This window comes from Micropterus dolomieu, linkage group LG02, assembly GCF_021292245.1.
Source record: "Micropterus dolomieu isolate WLL.071019.BEF.003 ecotype Adirondacks linkage group LG02, ASM2129224v1, whole genome shotgun sequence".
Lineage (NCBI taxonomy): Eukaryota > Metazoa > Chordata > Actinopteri > Centrarchiformes > Centrarchidae > Micropterus > Micropterus dolomieu.
This window is the reverse complement of record NC_060151.1, coordinates 7,403,310-7,409,745: the sequence shown is the minus strand read 5'-3', so window position 1 is coordinate 7,409,745 and position 6,436 is coordinate 7,403,310. Positions and strand designations below refer to the sequence as shown.

The following is a 6,436-nucleotide window of genomic DNA, read 5'->3' as shown; positions in this document are numbered from 1 at the left end:
TTTTAAGAAGGGACTTAAAAGAGTTCACTGACTCAGCCGACCTGATTTCCTCGGGCAGGCTGTTCCAGAGCCTCGGGGCCCTGACAGCAAACGCTCTGTCCCCTTTAGTTTTCAGTCGAGACTCTGGAACAGACAACAGACCTCTGCCCGAGGATCTCAAGGTACGTGCTGGTGCGTATGGGACTAAAAGGTCAGAAATATAACAAGGCGAGAGGCCATGAAGAGCTTTAAAAGTGATCAATAGAATTTTAAAGTCAATTCTAAAACATACTGGGAGCCAGTGTAATGAAGCTAAAATAGGAGTAATGTGGTCATATTTCTTTGTTCTGGTTAAAAGCCTGGCAGCTGAGTTCTGGATAGTCTGGAGTCGATCAATAGATTTTTGGGTTAAACAGGTGAAAAGGCTGTTGCAATAATCCAGGCGTGATGAGATGAAGGCGTGTAAAATGGTCTCGGTGTCCTTAAAAGTTAACATAGAATAATAATATAATAATAATATATATATAGAATAATAATATAACAACAAATGTGACAGTATGAACCGGGGGGTCTTGGAGTACTCCTGCATTCTGGTGTTTTTCTGCACCAATTTCTGCCTTTTCTGCATCAATTTATTGTGGAAATTATTTATGTAAAGGGACACACAAAATTCAGGTGTTGCTGAATTGTGGTGAATATTTAAGAACATTTTGATATTTTATGACCTTGTAACTGATTAATTATTTCCATCTTAAATGTGCAATTGTACTACTACCTGCCTTGGCAAGGACACTCTTGGAAAAAGAGTGTTTCTGGTTTAATAATGGTTTAATAAAACAATTTAAAATCTAAAACTGTAACATAACATAATGCAGAGTAGCTCTCAGGCATTCTGGGTTGCTTTCAGATATGTTTCTCCTGTAGATCAACTTTTAATATCATCACTGCTGAATCAACACACATGCAGGAGTGACTGATTGCGGTAACCTCTTTAAATGTGCATGTGGCGCCTTTTTACATCATCTATGATAAATTAAATAATTTTAATTCAGTTATAAACTCCTGGACTTTAATAGCTCCTGTGTTTCAGCAGGTTTTCTGCTTATGTTCAAAGTTCTGCTCATTCAGAATCTAACTGGGTTCTCTGACATTTCCAGAATAAAGGATATTTTGAGAGGTCAAACAGGATAAATCATCATAAACTTTGCAATCAATCCGCACCGTGTGGAAGGGATCCATACCACAGATTCTGCAACCCGTTGCACTACTACTATCCATGGTAGTGTGGGGATTTAATTCTTGCTTGTTTTGTTGTGCAGGATCACAGCCCCTATGTGTCCACATGAGGACAGGTCAAGATAGGCTATCAGAGTAAAAATGGACAGTCTATTGCATTGGCTAGGCAACTGTATGAGTTTATTTTTTTAAGTAGCCCATTAAAATATTCCTGCAAATGCAGTGAAGAAGCTGATTATCTGTAATTTAGCTATTTCTACAATTATTTTCCTTTTTAAATCTCCATGAAGGTGTTTATAAGATTGCTTTAAAATATCACTTTTGCTGCCCAGCCAACTTTAGTTGCCTGTGCCTTTTATTATGGAGATGTAGCCAACCAAACCGCTTGCTTTGCAGAGGCACAGGCTGCCAATACAATCTGATTATTCCTGAAATATCTAAATAATCTTCACAATGCCAAGAATTATTGTGGCAGTAACACGAGAGCAGCTCGTTGTTGAAGCAGGTAAACCTACATACAGAGGAAGCTGTGCGTCATGCGTAAAACCCAACAGGACTGTTTTATCCACCATATTCTCTCTCTCTCTCTCTCTCTCTCTCTCTCTCTGTGCATCTCAAAAATAAATAACAGCTGGTAGTTGCTGACTGAAAGATTAGTTTCACTGGTGATCTTCTGTTTATGGACTCACCGTCTGACATCGCTATAAAACAAATAGTAACCAATGTGTGTTAAAGAAAAGAAACAGGCTTATGTCCAAAGCGATGCTCTGTTCAACAACAGGACACTTTTAATATATCTCAATCAATGCAGTGATCGTCTGACATAGATCTTACAGTGTGTAGTCTTCATTTGCTCTGCAGAGACTAAACGCTTTTAATGCGCCGTTAATGGAAAGTGAAAGTATTTCACGTACTTGGTTGGGTTTAGGTACACAAAGTACTTGGTTATGGTTAAGAAAACATCGTCGTTTGGGTGTAGTCACAGAATCTGATGGGTCACAGATTTTGTTACACCGGCTTGTTAAAGAGTGACGCAGGCTGCTTTCCAACAGAGTCACCAGTGCCATGGTGTGCGCTCACCAGATGTCAGTTGTATTAGTAAAACATAAAGCCTTAAACTGAGAAGATATTTGCCTGATTTTCTAAATGTTTATATCTGCCCAGCTCTGTGACTGTGACAAGCGCCCGCACACACAGCCTGGATGACAGCTCATTTCGGTTAATGAAGCAAAATGCAGATTACAGACTGGTTAAATTATAAAAGGTATGAATGGAAAATGTAGAGAAATTAAGAGTGGGCCTACATTAGATGTACCCGCAACTTCTTTTTTCCCCACTTTTTGCTCCCGAGCACGTAACCTTAGTTACGTGTACGTTAGTTACAAGTTCAATTTTCGGGCTTTTGTTGTTTGTTTTTTTAAAATCCTTCTGAGACCCGGGGCTTTTCAAAAAAACATCCGGGTGTTGTGGTGGCAGCCCGGCTGATGGTGAGTGTCCTGTTTATTTCTTCTTATTTCTGCTTGTGATTCTGTTGTCCTCTGGTGTTTTCCTGTTCTCTGCCTGCCTCCCTGTGTCTCCTCCCCTGCGTGTGCTCTCCCTCTCTCTCTCCCTCCGCTCCTGAGCCAGCCCAGCCAACGACCCGCACCTCGTCAGCCACCTCCTCTGCCTGTCACACCTGCCAGCAATCAACCTCATCCCTGCCTGCATATCAACCCCGGATCTCCACTCCATCGCTGCTTGATCGTTGTTGTTCCTAACCTGGTGCTACCTCATCATTTTAGCCCCCTGAGTATTCTGCGCCATTTCTGTTTCCCTTAGCTTTGTTCCCACTGCATCTAACCCTGTCTGTCTGTCTCCCCTCCAGGTCCACTCCCCTCCATCCTCCGTTCATCAGTCAGCTGGGCTCGCCACCCTGCCCTCTCCCTTAAGACCTCTCCCATAGCGTCCTCCCGGCTCCTCCCCGTGCCTCCTTGCTTCCTCGGTCCCCAGTGCCCCCCGGCTCCCTTGTCGCAGTCTCCATGGTTCCCCTTGCCCGTGTTTCCCCGGCGTCCGCCTCTCCCTCAATCCCTTTTTCCCCCTTCAATAAAGCCTGTTCTGCCTGAGTGTTGCGTTGGGGTCCACTCTGTCCCAACACCATAACACCGGGGCTGTAGCCCCGGATGCCCAGGGCTAACGACGCCACTGGTTTCAGATGTCAGATGAGTTGTTTGCGGTTTCACCAAAGAGATTTCCCCTTAAAACTTCTCAGATGGTTTCATTTAATTAACTGTTCAAGGGGTAAAACTCTTCAATATTTCACTAAAAGCAGAGATTAGAGATTCATTCATATTCAAAGAATTAACACAGATTTGTTTCACAGAACTTTTCTTATTTTCTCAAGACCTCCCAGTTTTGTCCTGTTTGGAGGGGCGTGAACCCTTCCTTGGAAACCTCTGGACTGAAATACCTAAGTGTAAAAAGTAGACTAAATCTGCCAACAAGCGCCTCAAAAGCTTACAAATAAACATGTTCTAGTTTGTTTCTGTAATCCACTCAAATGAGATATGGATCAAGAAATTGCACAATCCCTGAAAACCCACAACATTTTGTTTTTATTCTGTGATCTGCACACAAGATTTAACATGTGAGCTGTAGAAGTGCTGGCAAATTTTGTTACCTTCAGACTGAGGCAGGCTAGCTGTTTCCCCTTGTTTTCAGTCTTTACGCTAAGCTAAGCTAAACCCAAAGCCAACTGGCTGCTGTCCGTGGCTTAGATAACGCCAAGAACTCTAACATTTTATATCTTGTTTGCATAATCTGTTCACAGACAAAAATGTAAAAACATCTTGTTATTTTATAGAATGATCTAACTATTTCTTGACAAAAGTTAAGCTTTATGCTAAGCTAAGGTAATCGCCTCCTGGCTCTAGCTCCATACACCGTGCATACACATGCAGTGGTATCAACCTTCTCATCTCTGGTTTCTGCTCACGATGAATTCATAATTTATTGAGATGGAACAGTCGATGGACTGCTCCTTTCATGTCCATAAGGGCAAGGGGATGAAAGAGAGAGAAGGTGAGTGGGTTGTTTGGAATGGAGATGGGTGTCATCCATAGAGTGTATGTCATCCAAGGCTCAGAGGAAAAAGTCAGACTCAAAAAGACTGGACAACACACTGGACAGAGAGGACCACAGATGAACCATCGGACGGGGCCAATATTACCTGAGAAAGGATTGCTAAAGCATAAAGTCATTGTGGTAAGCAATGTCCAGGCTCAGATGATGAACGCAGGAGTACGGAGGAAAAGCCTTGGTTCTTTGCGTCATTTCTACTAAGAGGCATGGTCATTTGTCATAACAACTACAAGCATCCTCTTGTAAGGATGAAGAGTCAGACTCCCATTGTGTTTAATGGCTGATACATACATACTTACCTTCTTCTACCTCCTGTACTACAACTGCTTTATTTTTGCTAAACTACCTCCATTTGGACACATTTTTTCCTCAGTTCTTAGAGAAGTGAAGCTGAAAGAAGATTGATTTTATAAATTAAGTGCAAGATCACCCTCACTTTGAACTGTTGTGAATGTGTTGAACAGGATGCATAAAAGCATTGACGGCAAAGCTCGAATTTCGAGACCCTCTTCCAGTCTTCATCCTCCTCCACTGTTTCGCAGAATCGGACCTCCTGGGCTCTCTGCCAGCCTGCCCCCACACCGACGACTGCGTTCTCTATTCTGCAGGTCCAGAGCGGTGCTGCCTGCAAACACACACCACACTGAAGCTTCAGAGACACACAACTTTACGGATATACAGACAGGTAACCATGCTCATACAAGTATATGTCCACCGGGGTGCAATGATGTACTCTCAGAGGATATCCAGTCCAACACAGTGTTGAAAACACTTCAGCCTGAAGTGGACTCAGATCTCCACAGGAGAGCTATGTTTAGGTCAGTGGTTTTTACAGACACATTGTCTATATCAGCAAGCCCTCGGGAAAAAAGCGGGCAGCAGGACAGATGGCTGTTTTCTCACCTATGCCCATCTGCAGGAGCTAATGACAGAAACAGAGGCAGACAGGGCAGATTGGTGACTCCACTTCAGACATCAGAGGATCCTGCGATGAAAGAAAAGCAGCAGCAAAAGAGGGGAAAGAGGAGCTATAAGGTAGACTGCGCGGGGACACAGAAATATGTAGTGCCATCGCTTACTGAGAAAGAGGGAGATGCCAGGCTCTGTGAGTGGTTACAAAGTCTGGGCATTGCAGATAGCAATTTGAAGGACTCCGTCACTACAAACAACCAGCAGCGACTATTTGTATCCAGATGCAGGGGTAGGACGGGCCACCGAGAGCAAGACACAGCGGTGAGCAACAGGAGAGACAGACGACCCCATTTCCTGCCTCCCATCTGTCTGTCGGACTCCCTCCTACACGTGTCCCTCCTGCTGCCTGAAAACTCCCCCCCGCCCTCACCCTACGCCTACCCAGACGCCCCCATCCATTCCCTACCTGTGCCGATGCTGCAGCCGCTCTCATCCAGGAGGAAGTGAGAGGCTGTTGACCAGCCAAAGAAGGGAGGCCACCAACTTCCTCAGGTTTAGAGGTTCTGGTTGTGCACTGTTTCAGATTTATGTCTTCTTATGTACTCAGTGGTTCTTGAAGGATTTCTTTTAACATATTCAAAAACATTGTGGATAGGTTATTCTAAACCTTAATTTCATGCCATCTTGATTGTTTCACTACATGCATTTAATCTGTTTTTAATGACACGGATGCCTCTACAGTCTGATGCAATCTGGATAAATCTCTGGAAACATCTCTGCAACAAACTTACCTCTGTTAAGATGTTATAGTTTTGTTCATTAGTTGGTGTATCTGTTTGCATTATTATGTTGTGTTTTTTACTCCTAACATGTTCCATACAGGGGACAAATAGCATAAACACCTTGCATAATTCGGTGGATGAAATTACTTATCTAGTCCCACTTCAGTTCAGTTATTATGGCATTGAGAGATGATTATTTCAGGCTCTTAGTGTGTTTGTTCTACCTTGTTTTTCTGTGTCGTGTGCTCATTTCACCAGCAGAGGGGGCTGAGGCGGTGGGGGGGATGTTTATTAAACTGTGGCCGTTGGGGCCTGAACAGAGCTGTGCTCTGTGTCCCTGCTGAGGTGGGACCTGTGTGTCAGGATCAGAACACACAAGCCTCAGTGCTTCTTACCGCTCACCTCGCATA

General features: G+C 43.7%; 1 long non-coding RNA gene across 1 annotated transcript; it reads left to right on the top strand.

Moving 5' to 3' along the window:
- Positions 1 to 2,730: 2,730 nt before the first annotated feature.
- Positions 2,731 to 3,317, top strand: LOC123966676. The gene is made up of 2 exons (XR_006824048.1): positions 2,731 to 2,976; positions 3,080 to 3,317. It is a non-coding gene; the product is annotated as an uncharacterized LOC123966676 (long non-coding RNA).
- The last annotated feature ends 3,119 nt before the right edge of the window (positions 3,318 to 6,436 follow it).